The 22,038-nt window shown below is 43.5% G+C and overlaps 1 long non-coding RNA gene across 1 annotated transcript in view; it reads right to left on the reverse strand.

Annotated features, from left to right (window-relative positions):
* Positions 1-301: 301 nt before the first annotated feature.
* The window catches only part of LOC143843124 (uncharacterized), a 97,144-nt gene continuing 75,407 nt past the window's right edge, over positions 302-22,038 (reverse strand). Inside the window, exon 3 of the long non-coding RNA XR_013233463.1 lies at positions 302-6,859. This is a non-coding gene — a long non-coding RNA (uncharacterized LOC143843124). The remainder of the gene's footprint in view (positions 6,860-22,038) is intronic.

Genomic DNA, 22,038 nt, shown 5'->3' on the forward strand with positions numbered 1-22,038 from the left:
GTGGGAAGTGGGAGGGTAAAATTGCCAGAACTACACCAAGAAATTCCTGAAGATTTAGGGTTGGAGCCTGGAAGGACAGGGATCTCAATGGGGAAGAATGTCATAGAGTCCACCCTCCAAAGCAGCCATTTTCTTCAGCAGAACTGACCTCTATAGTCTGGAGATATGCGGTAATAAGCTGGGGATCGCCAGGTCACATCTGGCATCCCTATATCGAAAATACCCAGTGAGTGCTGGAAATTACCATTTGTCATGCCCCTGTCAAGTTTCCAATAAACAGATCTGTTGTAAACAAGAAATCTCTTTATTGAAGAAAGTAGTGAACAAAAGGAAATGTTTCCTTGCTGAAGGTGTCAAGGCAAACTACAATCATGCTCTTATGTATTCCTTGCAATCCATAGCTGTAATTCAGATTTTGGTAGTCTCACTCATGTGCCATGCTCCTCACTCTCCCAGGCCAAGTTTCCCAGCAAAAGCGCACGATAACCTTCGGACACTACATGCATTCCTACACACTTAAATCAGACCAGCTAGCAAGGTCAACATTATAAAACTGCTACCAGCAGAGAAGCTGTGAAAAAAAATCACACAATTAAAATACAGGTTAAATACAGAGGGAACAAGACCTAGGCAAAGCTAAAAAGAATATATCATAAGATGGTTCAAGAACATGGTACATATAAACAGGTCAAAAAAGCACTACATGGCAAGATCATAAAACCTAGAAAAGCAGGATCTTAACACCCTTAAATCTATAAGACAATATTCTTTACAGATATATGCAGAATTTTTAAAAAAACTTGATTCCATTTCATCAAATGGGTGATTAAAACTATTAATTTTAGCAATTGATTTATTTCCTTTCCAGGGGCTTCAATGGGGAACATATTTTAACTTATAATTTTTTTCTTCCCATCCAATTAAAAAGAAATACTCAAAGACTGTTGCCCTCACCCATGGGACCTGTCTGATCAAATATTAAAGATGGTTAGATAAGATGCTGCAGATGACAGGATGTACCACACTCTACTGCATACTCAGGTTTTGTTCTGGAATCAAGCTCGCTATCCCACCTTATGAACAACTTGTAAATACCCAAAGCTACACCTAGTTTGACCCTTACTTGAACTGCCTAAAGAAACCTGTCTCCCCTCCCCACACCCCTTAGCATCCTGCATGAGAAAAATAAAACAGGTCTCTGGTAGTCCCTTAGGGAGAATTCATTCCAACACAAACTCACTTCCTTAGTGTATGTTCATCAGATAGACTGCCAACCTCCAAGTGGTGCCTGGTGATCTTTTGCTATTACAATCAATCTCTAGACAACCAAGATCAGCTACCCTTTAAAAAAAATGGCTGCTTTGGAGGGTGGACTCTGCGGCATACCATGCTGAGGTTCATCCACAAATCCTGCCCTTCGCAGGCTCCCCCAACAACAACAGCCAGGTACTTCCCAACCCAGAGCTGGACACCCTATTTTTAGGTCAATCCATTTATGTACTCTACAGAAAGGGGTGATATGCTGCAAAGAGAGGCCATTTTAAAACAAGGTCCAATCAAAGGAATAATCAGTGAGGGAAGGGGAGCTTCTCTACTGGAAATGGTATATGGGGAAAGGGTCACCTCCCTTTCAAACTTTCCCAAGATGGTTGACTTTAAGGAAAATTAGGGATCTGAAAAACTCACTAAAGACCTCTTGTACTTTATCTGATAATAAGTTGTTATATTAGAAACTGGCAGGTCTAGCATTGGTTTTTTCTCCCTCTTATCTATCTGCTTTAGAGGCAATCCTGCATTTGTTTTTTCTCCCTCTTGTCTATCTGCTTTAGAGGCAATCCTGCATTTGTTTTTTCTCCCATTTGTCTATCTGCTTTAGAGGCAATCCTGCCTCCCTCCCTTGGGAGAACAGCATCCAATTGTATCCCCCTCTTCCAGTCTGCAGCAGTGATCGGATGTCAGGATACACAACAGTTGCCCACATCCAGTAAAGGCAACATCACAGATAATAGAACAGCAAGCAGCCACTGTGCATACAAACAGAACTCTCCCCAAACCACTCCTCATGACTGGGATAAATGTTTTGGAAAGGTAGACTTTTCTATGTGATCCTCTTCGGTGACAAGATCTGTCCTGTGACGGGAAGACATCCATGTCAGTTTCATACCAGCTGAGTTATTCCCTTGTGACTACCAACCAACCAGAGAGGCTCCAGAATAGTCAATGTGGATGTTGCCTAGAATATAAACTGTTAATTTTTTCCCCCCAGTTTGGAGTTGTTGTAATAATCATATGATGAAATATAAAAAAAATTTCCATCCCGGTTTTTATAGGTTCAACATCCAAATGTATCATTCTTACTCATTTACAGAACTGGTCCAATTGCTGAAGAGGAGTGCCTGGATTATCTGTGAGCAGAAGTGTTATGCTTGACAGGGCACTGAAGGCAGAGAGATCCACTAGGGTGGAACCAACCATCCTTTTAGTAGATTCAAATGAGTAGCCGTGTTGGTCTGAAGTAGCACAATAAAATCAGCTTGCACTCGAAAGCTCATGCCTTGAATGAATCTGTGTTGGTCTTAAAGGTGTTACTGCAGGGATAGTCAACCTGTGGTCCTCCAGATATTCATGGACTACAATTCCCATGAGCCCCCTGCCAGCAAACGCTGGCAGGGGGCTCATGGGAATTGTAGTCCATCAACACCTGGAGGACCACAGGTAGACTACTCCTGTGCTACTGGACTCTGATTTTATCAACCTTTTAATAGTCTTCCTCCAATTTGAGTAGCTCTTCCCTCAACAGAAGAACCATGTAAGTTAGAGAAATATGCTGTAAACCGGAAGAAGACTTCAAACATGAGCCCAAATGAAAAACACGCTATAAATGTTGCAATGAATGAATGAATAAAAGGATAAACTTTGTTCAGTGGTGCAGTAGGATCAGGGCAAGATCCACCTCGACATCTTTTTTTGCCAGGGTAGGTCTCTAACAGATCATCCTCCTACAGAACAAAGGAATTCCATGCCCCCCCCCCCAGATTTCTTCAAACAATAGTTTATCCACATTAACATCCACATCTATCACATTTTGCAAGTTACTGTAGCTGCAGGTGGTCTGGTAGAGCCTTTCTTACTGTCAGAGATCCTACTATTACTTTACAGATGCAACCAAGATGCCCTGAGAATAGCTTTGGGTGTTCTAAAGAGGCCCAGGGAGAGGAAAGACAAGCATGTTGTGCTTCCTATTCCCACACTTGTATCTCATTTGACACTCAATATGTGCCCCATCTGGAAATGTGCATGCTGTCTCATCTCCTCCCAGGACAGGAAGATGCTGCCATTCCCAGGAAACGAAGGAGGACAGAGGAAATGCTCATACTTAATTCTTCATTTTCTAAACTCACAATGGAACATTTAATTTCACTCTGATTTCCCCCACCGCCCTTGGCTGTCCATTTGTTCTACCTTTTCAGCCCATCCCATACAGATAGGCATTCATTAATTAACAAAATGAAACCACATGTCGTGATAACAAACATGAATTGGACAGCAAATAACCATTGTAATTCTTTTTCTTTTCATTCTTGTACCTGCCAGGCTTGTTTAAAGAGTTGCAGCACAGATCTAAGGTATGGACTGGTGAAGTCAGAAATTAAGGACACTGAGAGGAGACTTTTCCAATCATCATAGTCAAACAGATGCTGCCCCATGAAATATTTTTTTTCCCTAGAAGGCCTTTCTTTCCAGTTTCTCCACTAATCATCATTGTATTGGAGAAGGTAGTCATTCTCCCCCTCCTGCCAGCTTCTTTTTGTCTGAGTGCTCTTTGATACTAAGCATTTTTCAGGTTGTTTCTAGTGCTTTACAGATTGCATAGTTATGATCTTACTGTGTGACTGACTTGTGTGATAATGTATTTGATTTGCCATGTTTGTTAGTGTGGGAGAGAATCTGGTTGTACAGTTGATGAGGTTTTTCTCTAAATCTGCTTGGATCAAGGCACTCATTTATAAAGTCTGTTGGCAAATATAGTCAGGGAGCTCCATGCTTGGAACTGAATTCTCAGGCACGCAACAGCCGGATCTATACTGGGTCTGCAAGACATGGCGTGAGGGTATTTAAGCCTTCTCCCCGCAAGTCATTTTCTTACTTGATATGGCCCCAGAGAGCCACTGTTTTGCCCTTTGGGAGAACCAAACCCATCAGTACTTGTAAGTTTCTTACAAGTAGGGCTGTGGTTCCTTGAAGCAATTTTGGATCAGAAAAGTCATTTAAACCCCTTCTCCTCCCCATAATCCCAATCCTAATATATTACATTCTGAGCACAGAGAATGTCTGATTAACAGAATCCTTGGGAGATGTGAGGACTTTATAATGTGTGACTTGACCCTTCATTTGTCTATTAATTCTGTATTCTGTCAGTCTTGCAATATCACTGTCACTGACTTGGACATTACAGTGTTGATAGGCATACACATTGTGGATTCTTATATAGTGCATTTATCAATAATTGGTTTGTGTGAGAACGTGTGTGCTCAGAATTAAAATAATTTCCGTTTGGACCCTATAACGCCCAGTGTTTGTTTTCTACCAAGGGAAGACTCACCAAGCTGAGCAATAAATAAGAGACAGAGACTTTCTTGGGGTGTCAAATGCCTCTCTCTGACCATTCTGTATGGAAGAGTACAGATACCCAGAAATGGTATTGCAGCTTGCTGAACCGCAAAGGCAATACACATGAAAACATATATTGCACAGCTCTGCCATCTTCTAGGTCAAGCATCATTCATCCTAAGGTCCAACAGTGAGGTCTATTTGGTTGTTTTGAGAGCTGGCTCAGGTTCCTTCCCTCTTTTCTCTTTTTAATCTAGACAGCTTTCATCCTTTCTCTGGTGGAACTCAGGTCCAGTTTAAGGATTTGTGGGGTCCATAGCACCAGAGCCAGAGCAGCTTCCTTTTTGTATTGTCCTGTATCAGCCATCATGGAAATTAGTTTGGAAAGGGCTACAGCCCCGTGGGCTTCTTTTTATCTTCTTCCTCTTAGCACTGGGAAGTAAATGGCCCTGGAAGGGAGCCACTGCATGGGGCCCCTGAAAACTGGTTAGGGTGGAATTTATAGACTAAGAAATTTTAACTCATACTAAAATACTTAAGGAACAAAGTTTGAGTCCGGTGGCGCCTTTCAGACCAACAAAATTTTATTCAAGGTATAAGTTTTCATGTGCAGGCATCCTTTTTTGGCTACCTGAAATGTCAGGAAGAAAGGACCAGGCAACAGATAGTGTGAAAGACCCCGGAGAGCTGCTGCCAGTCAGGGTAGACAATACTGGCTTGATAGACCACTGGTCTGATTCAGTTCAACAAGACTTCTTTATGTATTTTTATTGTGATTTTTAATATTGAGTGAGATTCAGTAAATATGTCTTCTTTACAGTACCATTAAGGCATATAGCAAAAGTTTCTCATGGCCTGCTCAAGACTATGAAATTTTACCATCTTGGTAACAAGTTTTTAAAAGTTCTGAAAACTGTATTTCCCTTGGTTGGCGTTTGGAGGCCAGTGCCAGATCTATTAAAGATCAGTAACTGTAAGCTATCTGTTGCTGGATGTACTATCCTACTATATTCCCATGCCATGCTTTGTTTCCTTTCTTCTTGGTTTCAGAGTTTTGCAGTCCTAATCTTATTACTTTGCCTTTTGGATATCCCACCTAGTTGATTGTATTCACTTACAGTGGCACATGGAAGGTCCCAGCTTCAATTCCTGGAGTCTCCAGGTGAAAGGGTTGGGTAGGAACTCTACCTGAAATCCTGGAGAGCCACTGACAGTCTGCAAAAACAGTGCTGACCTTAGTGGACTCATGGTCTGATTCAGCATAAGGCAACTTAATTTTTTTAAAATTACAATACCCTCAAAGTATCAGGGCATATGTATATGCCAGCCATTGTGCTAAATGTTCTGAGTCACTTGTTACAAAGACATGCACTTGAGTTCAGTGCCACCTAGATGCATGAAGACTAGTCCAGTTTCGTTTGGGACCACGGTGAGAGATAGAGTGCTTAAGCCTTCTTCTCCCCTTGATACTTTCCTGTCCTGAAACAGCCTCTGGAGCTATTACTTGCCCCTGTGGGGAAATACAGGTCTTCCAAAAGTGGCTTGCTCCAACAGGGCAAACAGCAGTTTCTGGAGACATTTCAAGTTGAGAAAATGGCACCAGGGAAGGCTTAAGCACTCTGTGTACTGAGGTCCTGTTTCACAGCAGGCCCATATGTACATTGGAAGCAGTGAACTCCAGAACATGTGTGAATCAACTCATAGTAAGAAGATAAGATCACTGCTGGACCAGATCAGTGGTCCATCTAGTCCAGCATCTTGTCTCATGCAGTGGCCGACCAGTTTTTTTGGAGTGACAACAACATGGCATAGAGATCAAGGCCTTCTCCTGATGTTGCTTCCAGGCACTGGAATTCAGAGACTGACTGCCTTCAAACCAGGAGGGTCCCTTGGGTCACTGTAGCGAGTAGTGACCGATTGATGGATCCTCCATGAATCTGTCGAAGCCCCTTTTCAAGCTGCCTTTGCCTGTAGCCATCACTACATCCACTGGCAGGACTTCACTCCATGATTTTTCACATCCTAAATAAATGAGCATTTTTCTCTAAAGTTCTCAATGTAAGCCAGTCGATTTCATTTGGCTCAGGCTAGAGTCACTCAGCACAGGATGGCCCTGCTGTTCTCTTAGCCATAGGCTGGTATCCATTAGATGTTCAACAAAACAAAACACCAAAGAACTTTTGTTTTGGTCTTTACGTCAGCTGCTTGAAATGAATGCTTCTTCAGTTACTGGGTGCTTCACTCCTTCCTGCAAAATGAAAGAGACCCAAAATAATTAATTTCAATAAATCAGGAGACTTAAAATATACTTTTAAACAGTCCAAATATACTTTTAAACAATATTCCAAACTCTCTATAGACCATTATTTTTAAAAGGATTGAAAGCAAGCTTATAAATATATAGACCCAACCCAGAATATGAATATGGCCACATTGTTTTATCCCTTTAAAATTGTCATTTAAATGAACTCTAAAAAAATTGCAGGTTTACAAGACAGCACTAGTGGTTAAAAATGAGCAGTGGGGAGTGGTTGTAACATTGATATGATGCATCATCACCATGGGAGGAGCAGTGCTTCTGAATGTGGAAACAACAAGGGCAAGGGGTGGGAAGCAGCAGGCATCTGACTCCAAAACTTAGCCTAAGTTAAGAGCCAGCTTGGTGTAGTGGTTAGGAGTGTGGACTTCTAATCTGGCATGCTGGGTTTGATTCCATGCTCCCCCACATGCAGCCAGCTGGGTGACCTTGGGCTCACCACAGCACTGATAAAGCTGTTCTGGTCAAGCAGTGATATCAGGGATCTCTCAGCCTCACCCACCTCACAGGTTGTCTGTTGTGGGAAGATGAAAGGGAAGGTGATTGTAAGTCACTTTAAGACACCTTCTGGTAGGGAAAAGTGGCATACAAGAACCAACTCTTTTTCTTCTAAATCTGAATCCTGTTTGCTAGGCACAAGCTAGGCATCTCAGCCCTGGAAGTCAGGATATGGAATGTCTTGAAAGGTTAACCCTGAATCATACTTTGACAAACAGCAATGGCACACATTATAGCTCGCACAGAAACAGCAGCATAACAGTACACCCTGCAAAGCAAGTGGGGTGAATCAATATATAACAGCTTATATAATGCATCTAACTCATAGACCATTTACGCACTGGGAACTTCACTGCCTCAGCTTCCATGCAGAAGCACAAATTGGGGGCGGATGAGGTGCACCAGGCCAAATGCTCTCCCATGTGGGTGCAGGAAGAGGTGGGGCAACCTGCCACGACTAAAACTCTAGCCTGCAGCCTGACATGAGACCTCCAGTGCATAAACGGTCATAGTGTTGCACTACTACAGTGACTCCTTAACCATCAACAAGACCTTTAGATTAGTGAGTGGCTGATTGACCTAGTATGCACTATAATAAGAACATAAGACGAGCCCTGCTGGATCAGACCAATGATATCTAATCCAGGATCCTGACTCACACAGTGGTCAACTAGTTCCTCTGGACAGCCAATCTAAAGGCATAGAGGCTGAGCTCTTCCCCTGCTATTGCCTCCTGGCCCTGGGACTCAGAGAATTAGTGCCTCTGAATGTGGAGGTTCCTCTCAATCACCATGGCTAGTTCCAGTGATAGATTTATCCTCCATGAATCTATCTGATTGGTTTTTAAAGCTGTGTATTCCTATGGTCCACACCTATATCCTCTGGCAGAGAATTCCAAATTTTAGTCACTCTGTGATGGTGATGATGATGATGATGATGATGATGATGATGATGATGCCATAGGTTTAAGAGTGCTAACTAGGCCAGAAGAGGGAAAACAATAAGCCACATATAAACAATGACAGATGTATGCTTAGCAGCTCACTAGTCTCCCTTCATTTTTGTATGCTCCTCTCCATGTACACAAACGCATGCCTAGAGCACCCATTTATAAAAGCAACATGTCACTGAAAATCAACTGACTGCTCACTTTTACTAATGAGCAAGTGTACTAGACTTGCAAGATTATCACACCACAAAAGACTTTCATCTTTAACCATGAGCAAGGCATGGAAAGATGCTCGTGAAGCTCTCTGGGAGACTGACAAGTGATGCAGCTTGGCTGGTGTCACCGTTCCTCTGGCCAAAAAAAAAAAGTTTGTTGCTAAGCAACAGAATGTATATATTACATTTGCCTTTGGGAATTTAACATATGCATTTTCACTTTCATGTTTGACGTGTAGTTACGTTTCTTTGCTTTGAGCTCCAAGATGAATAGAAACTGTCCAGTATTTGGATATGCAAACATACTGAAAAGTGCAGGGAGTGATTTACAAAACCCAACCCATTGTTTCTCACTTTGATTCAGTAGGAAACCTAGTGAGGGCTATTCAAAAGTGGCCGGGCTGGTTTCTTTAATGAGAAAAGATGCTGGGTTTTGTGTATAGATGATTGACCTTCAGAAGTGCTGGAGTCCTTCCATATATCTTGGTCCACTAAATCCCAAAGAATTTAGACTGGAAAACGTTGCTGAAATGGAAGCGCCAGTTCCAAACATGAGGTTTCTCAAGTATTTGAGACTGGTGTTTAAATCCTGCCAAATCTCCCTAAGGAGATCAGGGCCCTGACAGAACTTGAACAGTTCCACAGGGCCTGCAAAAGGGAGCTCTTCCGCCAGGCATTTGGTTGAGGTCGACCTGAACCATTGCTTCCCATTGGCCCCCAAGCCTTCCTCCTACCACAACTACTACAGATCCGCCCAACCCACTGGGCCTCAGTATTAGACGAATTCAACGCTCTTCGCAATATTCTACCGTTCTATAATGTCGTTATTGTTATCACCACGTTATTATTACAATAATACAGCTACCTGTATCGTTCTAGTTTCGTGTATACCACCATAAGCCTTCAGGAAGGGCGGTATATAAATACAAAAATAGGTAGGTAGGTAGGTAGGTAGGTAGGTAGGTAGGTAGGTAGGTAGGTAGGTAGATAGATAGATAGATAGATAGATAGATAGATAGATAGATCTAAATATCCACTGAAAACTCACTATTTTGGCTTCATATTATGAGCTGAATTCTGTATAATTTTCAGTGCAATCTGAAACAGAGTTACATCCTTTGACTTCAATATAGATGGGGGATGCAAGAACTGCCCTGATAGTATAAGTCTGCTTTGATTCTTTCACTTACTTTCTTGTCCTCCCATACTGACTTTTCTAAATTAATCTATATTTTTCATCGTGGGGAGCAACTAGTTTTCCACAGATCATTGCTAACAGCTTTGCCCTCTCTCCCAATTTCAGTGCACTGGGCCTAGGACACAAAATAAAAGCGGTTACTGCTTACAAAAGACAACAGGATGTAGTGAGAACGTTCCTTTAAAACCCCACTTAACATTATTATAATTAGATATCAACCGAACACAAGGGTTATAAATGTTTTAAAAGCCATTGACATTTTATTCAGTGGCATTCCAGGAGAACCTTACTCATTCTTGTTTTTACATTTATTCACATTATGTTCTCCATAATTAAATTAGAAGATCTGGCATGGAATTTACCCAACAAAAGGCTCGTGTTATGATGAAAAAAGAACAGGATATCCGTCACTTCCCTTTAGGTTTACTATTGTCTTTATTAATAAGCATTAAAGAGAGAAAAACACTGGAGGAATTCTCCCAGTGTACGTGGCTTGCATTTTACTACGCTTTTCAGATTAGTTTAATTTCCCACTGGAAGCTGGCTCTTCATAAATATTGGCCTAGGATTATAAACATGTAAGTCAAAACTCTTGTGCTAGGGCTTTTCTGCTCCATTCCCATTTGCTCCTAATATGCAGAACTAGAAACATCAGCCGTGAGGGCTAACCATGCACTAAGTCAGACAAGGCCACATATGCTGATCTCCGTTAAAGAAGTTAAAATATTTGGAAACCTATCAACAGCACTGGAACATTTCTGAAGATATATCTGATATACTATTGTTGAATATGTTCAGAGTACCTCCCCCTCATCATTAAAAACCCTCTTCGGGTTCACAGTTGAGCAGTATTGGTATTATTATTATTATTATTAGATTTTTATACCACCTCTTTCATAGAATCATAGAATAATAGAGTTGGAAGGGACCTCATGGGTCATCTAGTCCAACCCCCTGCACTATGCAGGACACTCACATCCCAATCGCTCATCTACTCATTGCTCATCCCAATCACACATCCCAATCGCTCATCCTACTCATTGCCCATAAAGAGCAGGAAGAGCTTTGGGGTTAAAGGAAGCTACACTTCTTGTATGTGTATATTACTTCCACAGGATATAAAGACAGCCACAGCTTAAGGCTGGTGTAGTGGTTAGGAGTGTGAACTTCTAATCTGGTGAGCCAGGTTTCATTCCCTGCTCCTCCACTTGCAGCCAGCTGGGTGACCTTGGGCTTGCCACAGCACTAATAGAACTGTTCTGACCAAGCAGTGATATCAGGGCTCTCTTAGCTTCACCTACCTCACAGGGTGTCTGTTGTGGGGAGGGGAAAGGGAATGTGATTGTAAGCCGCTTTGAGACTCCTTTGAGTGGAGAAAAGCGGCAACTCTTCTTCGTCTTGGACAATATTTTTTGCCAATTGCTGTCCTGGGCAGCTCCTACACAGGAGAGAGATGACTGTGGAAGGGAAAGTGTCACTTGGGCTGACACTTCCTATTTGAGATGCCCCTTCTGCTTAACATATCAGTGGTACCTCCAAATATCGGTTCAAGGACTTAAGATCCCAAACTGGTGTACATATCACTAACCAGAAATGATTACTGACTGTGCAATCTGTCCAATAAGTCTATCCAGAATTTAAGTTCCCACGTGAATGTTTGAAAATGGGGCAGGTGCTTCATACAGCCAAGGCAGGTACGAGCATCTTTTATTTATTTATGTTTTCATTTATAATTTGATTTCTATACCACCGCTCCCAGCGAGCTGGCTCATGGTGGTTCACAGCATATGTATAAAAACATGTTTACATAAAACAATCTTATGACAATAAAATGCCCAAATCTTCACCCCATGAAATAAAATACAGTCGAACAATAAAATACGATAGAACAAGATGGCGGTACAACTAAAGCATCTTCCCCAGTCTCCAATGCAGTGGGCTGGAGAGGCTACAGATGTAGAATACAACAGGGGAGTTCGAGCCATGGTTCTGTGTAGGTCTAATACCCAAGAACCAGGGGTGGGGGGAGTTTGAAATTCCCCTGTAGATTTCTACTACTTCCACTGGCATTATTATGATCTGATCCAGCTCTTTGACTGTTTTCTTAAAGGATTTGACCCATTTTTGGAGGACAGGTCTACCAGCAACTGTGGATCGTGATAGGTGAATAAAGCCTCCAGATTCCTAGTCCGTTTCTTCTTCTTTTTTCCCCCTGGGAACAAGCAATACGTGATGAACATCAACAGCTTGCTCTGCTTATGACTTTCAAGAGGCATCTGGCTGGTAGCTGCTGGAAATGCAATGCTGGACTAGATGAACCTTTATCTGACCCAGTAAAGCAGTTCTTATGTTCTTATGTTCTTAGGTCACAAGTTTGTAGAGGGCTTTTCATTACAGGAGGTTGCTGCTTCTCTTGGTAAGGACGCCACGTTTCCTTTTGTATAGCGTTTCATTAATTTCAGGTTAGGCGTACTACTTATCAGCTGAACACATCAGATTTTTAAAATAGAAAACAAATGTCTCCGGACCACTCTGACCAGTCCTTTTCCCTTGCCAAACAGAACAGACTGAGGCTGATTGTAATTTAGAGGATAAAGTCACAGAGTTTACAGTACATAGAGATTTCCTGAGATTTGCCATTTATGCATGCAAATCAGATTGTAGCCTAAAGCCATGAGAGATTTGTGCTAAACCATCTCCAAAATTTGGAATGCATTAAACAGTGACAGCCGCTTCGTAGTTTCATTGTGGAGCTTGCTGCTATTCTGCCATCTGACAAATGAGAGACTTGCATTTCTGGTACCTCTGAGACTGGAAGTTTTGTTGTTACGCAGGTAGCTAGCTTTCTAAAAACAGCCCTAATGTTGTAAATGAACTTTATGCTACTATTTGAAATTAACTCTGCAGTAGTTTTACTAGAAAAACTGCTCTTGATCACACTTTTGTGTTTAAAAGGCATCAGTACCTGTACATTTCAAATGAAGTTGTTTGCCTTACTATCAGAGGTAAGGTACGAAGCTAGCAGGCTTCAGGTATTTTCCATGGAGGCACTCTAGTTATTGATTAATTCAGAGATATCTAGATGACACCTTTAGTGGTCTTATTTATGGCGTCCTTGTGTCGTTACAATATCAATGCCTTAGGCATCCTATTGATTAAAAAGAGAAATATTCAAAGTGCATCGTTTAGCATCGAATGCGGTACCATGTCAGATATCATGGGAAATAGATTACTTATTTGAATGCATCTCACTCTCCTAAAGTTGTAGCCTGGAAATTACATTGACTTCTCTAGCAGATACACAGCTGTGAGTGAGCATTTCTCCTGACCTGCCCTCGTTATTCACCATTCTCTGGTATCCGATATAGAGCTGCTTATTCTGGAATTTAGAGGCGAAGCATAAGTAAAAGTGACTCAGAAATAGCTGGGCAAGAGTCGCAAAGCTCTTGCTTCTTTTCAACTATAGATCTGTGAAGAAACAGTGTCCAGGTCAAGCTCTGGTGAGTAAGCTTGCCAAATGAGAGTCAGTTTGGTGTAGTGGTTAGGAGTGTGGACTTCTAATCTGGCATGCCAGGTTCGATTCTGCACTCCCCCACATGCAAATAGCTAGGTGACCTTGGGCTCGTCCCAGCACTGATAAAACTGTTCTGAGTTAGCAGTAATATCAAGGCTCTCTCAGCCGCACCCACCTCACAGGGTGCCTGTTGTGGGGAGAGGAAAGGGAAGGCGACTGTAAGCCGTTTTGAGCCTCCTTCGGGTAGGGAAAAGCGGCATATAAGAACCAACTCTTCTTCTTCTTCAAATATGCAGGAGAAAAATGTCCTGCCCTTTAACAGGGACATCATGGGATGATATTTACCAGGGGATTTTATTTACCTTAATGCCATGAAAAACTATTTCTGCACATTAAGCCAAATTAAGACTGAACATTTTTATCTGGGAATTTTGGTAATTCTACTGATGATGCTGCTCACAGCAAAATCTCCCTGTATGAAGAAAGATAGCATGTCCAAAAGGATCCTCCTAGCCTATTGGACATGCTTTCTACATGCAATGAAAGTATTGGTGGAGATGTGTTCACATATGACCTCCTACATAGGCAAACTGAAGCACTGCATCCCCAAGATGACAGTGTCATCTGCCCTTATGAATATATGAATCTGTTCTAAAAGAAAGGCAGTGTCACATACTGGTTAAGGTCTGGGAGAACCCTCATTCATTGTCATAGCTATGCTCAATGTGGAACTCATTTTATGAGTTTGTTGTTGTTAGTTGCGAAGTCGTGTCCAACCCATCACGACCCCATGGACAATGATCCTCCAGGCCTTCCTGTCCTCTACCATTCCCCAGAGTCCATTTAAGCTCGCACCGACTGCTTTAGCGACTCCATCCAGCCACCTCATTCTCTGTCGTCCCCTTCTTCTTTTGCCCTCGATCGCTCTCAGCATTAGGCTCTTCTCCAGGGAGTCCTTCCTTCTCATGAGGTGGCCAAAGTATTTGAGTTTCCTTTCAAGCTCATTTATGAGCTTGGACCTGTCTTTTCCTACTTTCGCAGATTATAGCAAGGATAAAAAGAAGGAAAGGAAATGCAGGCTATAAATAAATATACATGTGCATCAGGCACCAATGCTTGGGAGAAAGGTAGCCCTCGAAATTTTTTAAATAAATAAATTTGCACTTACAAAGATGTATTCTGTCCTTGATTTGGCATGATGTGACACCATAATTTTGATATGACTTCTATTTAGTGTTGGAGAAAGAGGGCGGACCCCCGCCCCCGCAAAAAAAACCCCAAAATACAGTTACACCTACAGAATAGCACATCCCAAATGTGAGCTGCATCAGTGCTGAAATCTAGAACAGGATATTTGCCGGCATCTTCTTTGCCTTTTAGAATAAAATCTCACTCAGCCTCTAGGAAAATATTCATGAGGTAAAGCTGGCAATAGAAAAATAATTATTTGAAAAACATTCTATGAGGAGAGTTGTGTGCTTCCCTACTGGATGCCAGTTAAAATGAGCTAATTTGTTTTACCAGTAGCTTAAGAAAACCCCTGCACAGCAGCTCAACAATTATATCCAGGTGCAAGGACTTAATTCAAGCAATTCTAGGTGGATCCTTCCAGGCTGCTCTCTGGGCCCCATCCTAGGCTGCAGTTAGGAACAGATGCCCTTGAAAATATGATCCAGTCAGCCTTGAATGCCAAGCCTGAAACGCTTTCAGAAGGGAAAGGGGGAGGGGGGAGAGAAGGGGATTCTCTTATAGCCAAGAAAATCAATTCAAACACGAGTAAGAAATATGAGCACTGCAAGTCAAAAGTGAATCAGCTTCGTCTCTCTTTTGGACACATTCCGATTCTCCCAGCGTACATGTTAAATCTCAGGCTCTGTGGCATATTTAAGAGAAAAAAAAATATGTGGCCCAAAACCTCAACATGTTTCTTCTGGAATAATATCATCTGCAGCAATGCAAGCCCTCAAGAATATTTGTGAGTCGAAATAACGGGATTATTTTTTTTAACTATAGAAATAAATTCAGCACATTATTTATGGTCCTGGTCCAAGGTGGAAATAAAATGGTTTGATATGTTCCATGTTGTGTCTAAATCCTGTTCTGTTCTGCAGGCTGGATGGGTGGGGAAGAGAAATGCCCACATTTCAGTGCTTAAGGTTGGCAGCCTCCAGGTGGGAGCTGAAGATCTTCAGGAATAACACCTGATTTGCAGATGACAGAGTTCGGTCCTCCTGCAGATGGCTACTATGGAGGGTGGACTCTGTGGCATTATGCCCCGCTGAAGTCCTCCCCTTCCCAAATTTCATCCCCCACCTCTAAATCTCCTGGAATTTCTCAATTTGGTGTAGAGCCAGATTGGTGCAGTGGTTAAGAGTGCGGATTTCTAATCTGGCATGCCAGGTTCGATTCTACGCTCCCCCACATGCAGCCAGCTGGGTGACCTTGGGCTCACCATGGCACTGATAAAACTGATCTGACCAAGCAGTGATATCAGGGCTCTCTCAGCCTCACCCACCCCACAGGGTGTCTGTTGTGGGGAGAGGAATGGGAAGGCGACTGTAAGCCGCTTTGAGCCTACTTCAGGTAGAGAAAAGCAGCATATAAGAACCAACTCTTCTTCTTCAGCCTGGAACTAGAAATCTTCTACGGCATTTTAATTGTGTTTTGGTTTCAGAGCAGATTTGCTCTTGCATCTGGATGCCTTTTGGCAGCTTGCCCATATCTTGGGGGGGGGGGGGGGAATGAGTCAGAACAGACTGTTTTGCCAGGATGAGAAGCCAGTATAATGCAGTGGTTAGAGCATCAGATCAAGACCTGGGAGTGTGGGACTCCAATCCCCACACTGCTATAAAAGCCTTGACCTAGATAGCCCAGGCAAGGTCAACACCATCTGATCCTGGAAGCTAAGCAGGGCCAACCCTGCCTAGTATATGGATGGGAGACCTTCCAAGGATTTGGATGTTCATTCCTCCAAGGAACACGGGGGTCATGACGCTGAAGCAAGAAATGGCAAAACCCCTCTGAATGTCCCTTGCCAGGCTGCCAGATAATCCTCGGCTCTCCTGGCTACATGACACACATGCCATATATAACAAATAAATAAATAGTTCTGCTATAAAAACTTGCTGGGTGATCTCGAGCTAATCACTCACACTTAACCTAACTGATCTAATGTGTAGATCTGCTGTGGATCAGTGGCAAAACACCCTTCTGAGGAGGATGAAACGGAGGGCCCGAAAACTGTACCCCACCTTGTTCTCTCCGGAGGAATGGTGAGATTAAAAAGTACTGGATAGGTAAAGGAATCTATGTTTGTTTCAAAGTTGGTTGGCCCTTGAAAGTGCCAAATATGATCAAAACAAAAGCACCCTTCAAAAAGTTTAGCTCTTTGTCTGTGAGGTACAAAGGGAAGAGTTATGCTTCAGTTGTTGTAAATCACAAATTATTATTTCATCCATTACTCAAACGTCCTGTAGCTCTCCTTTATCATATTCAAGGCCAGAGTTAGAAATAGGATAATTGGCCCATCAGGAGAACCTTTAGCCCACAGGATGGGAGGGAGAAAATCAGGAGTGATGAGGCAATTTTCTAGAGGATTCCAGCAAGAATGCATCCTGATTGGATTGTCATTATCACCTGATGATAGTTGGCAAAAACTATAATTGAGCCTGGAGAAGAAAGCTAGCTTGGATTCTGATGGACTAAAGGCCTGGACTATGATACTAGTAATCAAGCCCGCTGTATCTAAATACAGCGGGCGCTAGACCAGGGAGCCCCCGGCAGTCGCGTGGAGGGCGGCTGCCAGGGGCTCCCTTTGTCGGGGGCCTAACGCAGTGAGAGGTGCTTCGCGCCTATCGCTGCGTCAGGCCATCGGGCAGGGAGCTCCGCGCGGCTGCCAGGGGTTCCCTTTGTGGGCGGCCTGAAGCGGCGTCAGGCCACCCTCAAGGAAGCAACTGTGAGACGCACTCTGCACGGCTCACAGTTGCTTCCTTCAGCAGGCTGGGAATCGGCCAGGCCAATCAGCAGGTGCTCCGCGCCTGCCGATTGGCCCGGCCAATGGTCTGTCCAGAGGAAGGGGCCAATCAGGCCCTTTCCTCGTCACGGACAAAGCCCTCCCCCCAAGGACGAATTATTTAGTCCGTGTTTTAGGTGTGTTAAGGATGTTCCAGTGGACAGCTGTGTAGAGGATGCTAAAACTAAGGCCTTTGACTTTGGGACTTTTAAGACTGTGCCATCTAATGCAGGCTTCAAATGTGTTAAATAGTTAAGCTAAATTTGCTCTTTTTTCTTTGCTTTATGCTTTTAGAATGGTATGTTGCCTATCAATAAAACTATTTCTGAATATTCTTTAAATAAACATCATACATATTTTTACAAGGGTTGTTTTTCTTATGCATACTAGCACTGGGAATTCACGGGGTTCAGACTTGGAATCCTTGGCAGATCCTCTGCAGTTCCACTAAGAACTAATACCAGCTATTTCCGAAGGGACTCAACAGGTTTTATTTACATAAATACCACTGGGGCCTAGCAGTCCTAACTGCAACAACTCTAGCAGCCATGGCAACAACCACCACTTCTTCCTTGAGATCTCTTATTCAGCTCTCTGACCATGTGAATTAATCAGGAGTTAATTAAGAACTTTGCTAAACCTGAGCAGCCCCTGCCTAAAATTTCTCAAGATCTTCTTTCAAGGTCTTATAAACTTCCTCAAAGGGAGCTTGGATCATATTTACCTTTATTACCACACAGAGAACTGGCTTTAGATGCCAGTCCCCAGGGGGACCTGAGAATCCCCCATTTTTACAGCTCATCTCCGAGCAACAGAGATCACTTCCACAGGAGAAAATTGAGAGAGTGGACTCCCTAACATTATACTTCATTGAGGTCCCTGGCTTCCCCAAATCCCACCTACTCCCAGCTCCACCCCCAAAGTCTCCAGGTATTTCCGAAACCAGATCTGACAACACTAACCAGCAATGCTTTCCAAAGAGCTGGCGTGTGATTTTGCTTTGGTCTTGCAAGCTCAGCTCAACTTTCAGCAGGGCAGGAATCCAGCTCTTCCTCTGCCCTATAAGCCAATATAATTATTATAGTTTCATGGCCAGTTGTGCACGGGATGAAAACAAAACCCTTTTTTTCCACCCGGCAAAAGCAAAACCTTTAATGTGCAAAATTGGAAGTACCTGGATGACAACCCCCGATGCTATTTACATATAATCAAGGAAGCAGGTGTAATTTGCATAATCAAAAAATGCAAGGCTGGAACGTAGCGAAATCATTGACTGCCTTAGGATGCTTCCATACTGAGGACTTCTAGAATAGCTTGCTGTTTACTGATTCAGCACAGCTGACGCTCAAAACGCAGATGAGGACAATGTTCATGGTTACTTTAGTCCAAATTATAGATGGGGAGGGGGAAGAGAACAGCAGGACTGCTGCGGAGACACAGTCGACAACTGCATGTGCAGCGAAATACCCTCGTGCAACTTAGTACGTCTTCTGTACTATGTCCGTCTCCCCCCGCCCCCCCCCCCCCCGTTCCAGTATAACACTACAGCACTAAATCAGCCGTGGGGGGAAGCTGCCGTCTGGATGTTGCACAGTTATTGATTCGGTCCCATCATTAGAAGAGAAATAGTTAATGGTTGGCTAGCTAGGCCGATATGCTGACAACGGTAGCCTAGATGTGAGAACAGAACATCGGCACAGACTTTGTGGGCTGTTGTTTATTACAGAGGGTGCTGCTTGTGTTTCCTCCAAACGGACAAAGTGCTACTTAGGCGGGCTGTTCTAGGCTTGGGGAGATGTTGTCATTCCAATTTCACCGTCCTTACGGCAATATCAGATTGAATAAACAGATAAAGGCAAAGAACACGTAAGGGGAGATCCCGTGCAGTGGGGGCTTATGGCCCACTGACGCCATCTGTTTATGGGGGGAGTTCAGCGGGCTTAAAGCAGCCTGGGAGCCGGATTGCAGCCATGCTGTGGTGTGGGTGTTTTTTCCCTCCCCCAAAAGGCACAGCTCCAACGAGGGGCGAGCTTACACCAGCAAAAGCACTGGCACCACATTAGCCCTGCTGTCCGTTGACCCACTCGAAGGGTCGCCCAGCCCCGGCTCACACCCTGTTTATGCTGCAGATTTACAGTTCAAGAGTTTGCTCAACAGAACTCTGTTGGTAACAGTTTGCCTGGCTACGATTTCCCATCTTAACTAGCACTCATTAGGGGTGTACCAGACAACTCAGATTAGACTAGTGAGTCGTGCTTATTCAAATATAATGTGAGCAATCTGGACATCTTGAAAACCTGCCAAGATGGGCTCGTAAAGAAAAAAACCTGCCAGAAAAGCTAAGTCCTGAGTTCAGCCAAGCATGTGTGGCTGGTTCCCATGAACATTGCAAATAAAATTAAAACCAGTTGGAAGTCTTGTTTTTTGGGTCCCCCCCCCTCCCCCAGAGCAACAGAACTCCTTCCCCACCCTAAAGAAATACTTCAGCCTAATAGAGCCTGCCCTTTTAAACCACCTCTCGGCACCCAGAAGAAAACGCCGAGGACGAACTGAAAAGAGGTTTTTGTTTTCAGCCTCTCTCTTCTCTGTATGGTGGGTTCTTGACAAGGGTGGGGGGTGAGAAGGGAAGGGGAGGGGAACAGCCAATGGAAACACATTTCTCCAAGGGCTATACATTTCATCCTGGAATCAAAAGCACAGTATTTCACCAGCTCCTAATTTAAAACATACTTTACAGAGGCATATCTTATTCAGATGAGCCTTTGAAACTCTGATTTAAGGTGAGAATTAGGAATAAAAATATATAGGGCCAAATTTGCTGCCAGATAGAAAGGCACAAACGCATTACACCAGGTTTAAATTTGACTTTGTGGTGTCAGGTTTTGCTCTCAATTAGTTCAGATTTATTACTCCAGTTGGGAAACTGACTTCAGTTGCATATCTTGAGGCTTCCTGCAGTCCCAACGACTGCAAAATGTTCCTTGCAGACAGAGATAAAGCAAATCCCAGCCAGGAAGGAGAAGAATGACCTGGCTGCCTGTAGACTGCAGGTACACTAAACTGTATTCTACAAGGCCATCAAATTCCAAGGACTTTAATTATTAGTCAGAATGCACACTCTGTCCTCATATGTATTAGCCGCCTTGCCTCCCCCCCTCCAAAAAAAAAATCTTTATGAAGCCTTGAAAGAAGAGGTTGAATAGAACTGGCAACTTCCAGGTGGTGCCTGGAGATCTCCCAGAATTACCACCTATCTCCAGTCTATACAGATCAACTTTCCTGGAGAAAATGGCTGCTCTGGAAGGTAAACTTCATGGCATTATTCCTGGCTTGACGTCCTTCCCATCCCCTCCCCTCCCCAATCCCCACCTTTCTCAGGCTCCAGTCCTACACCTCTAAAAGGTAAAGGTATCCCCTGTGCAAGCACCGAGTCATGTCTGGCCCTTGGGGTGACACCCTCCAGCGTTTTCTTGGCAGACTCAATACAAGGTGGTCTTGCCAGTGCCTTCCCCAGTCATTACCGTTTACCCCCCAGCAAGCTGGATACTCATTTTACCGACCTCAGAAGGATGGAAGGCTGAGTCAACCTTGAGCCGGCTGCTGGGATTGAACTCCCAGCCTCATGGGCAGACAGCTTCAGACAGCATTTCTGCCACTTACCACTCTGAGCCACAAGAGGCATCTCCTAACTCAACGTTTGCCACCCAAGGGAGACAAGATTGACTAACTGCATGGCATAGAACAGACTCTGTCAGATCAGGGGCCTCCACAGTAAGTACTCATCTCAAAGCATCCCTCTCAGCCTTGTGACCTGCTTTTCTTTGCTAGTCTTGTTTCAGCCCCCCCCCCCCACGCACACGCGCACACACACACACACATACATACAGAGACAGTTTTCATCCAGCATTCTGTTGCAGGCCCATTCTCCTCACAAGCATTTTCCCCTTCATTGAACTTAACTCAGCACTCTGCATGTACTGGGGAAGATTTTGTTGGCAGAGTTTAAATATGCAAAGGAGGGCTGAAGTACCAATTGCTTAAATAATAAATAGCTTTACTGAGAAGATAAACAACTTTGTAATGAGAGAGGTGAGAGTGAGCCCTGACTGTCTAACTGACTGTGTTCTTCTGGAGGTAAAGAGAGAGGAAGTGTTCTCAAAGTGAAAAGGCAGAGCTGAAATTCTTGTTTAGCAGCAGAGCACGAGAAGTTCTGCCTGGAAACAAGATGGGTTGGAGAAGCAGCAGACTAGATAAAATCTAAGAATCCTGGCACCCTGTTTATCATGTAGACCACTGATGTAAAAATCAGCTTATTGGGATGAAGGTAAAGGATACGGATACTAATGCTTATGCAGAAGTATTAGCATTGTGGAATCATCACTCCTGGGGGGACTTAGAGCTCATTTTAATGCACATGTGATGAATGAAGTTGTATGTTTTGGGTGTATGAATGTGAGTCCACCCAGGAACCACCCCTGGGGCAGGGGCAGGGCAGGTGTTAAATAAACTAAACGTATAAAAGTTTGAGCGAGAACTCTGTTCTAATCAAAGAGGACAGGGGCTTGTCCCCTATTTGCAAATAAGCCATTCCTTTCACTGAAGACCTTCTGGATTGGAGTCTGTGAATTGACCTGACAAAAGGAGCAGGATGTCTCCAACTGAGCCAGTCAGGACACAGAAGTAGATTATTTGATAAATACCAAGAAGTTCCTGATCTAAATACA

This window comes from Paroedura picta, chromosome 8 (assembly GCF_049243985.1).
Source record: "Paroedura picta isolate Pp20150507F chromosome 8, Ppicta_v3.0, whole genome shotgun sequence".
Taxonomy (NCBI): Eukaryota; Metazoa; Chordata; class Lepidosauria; order Squamata; family Gekkonidae; genus Paroedura; species Paroedura picta.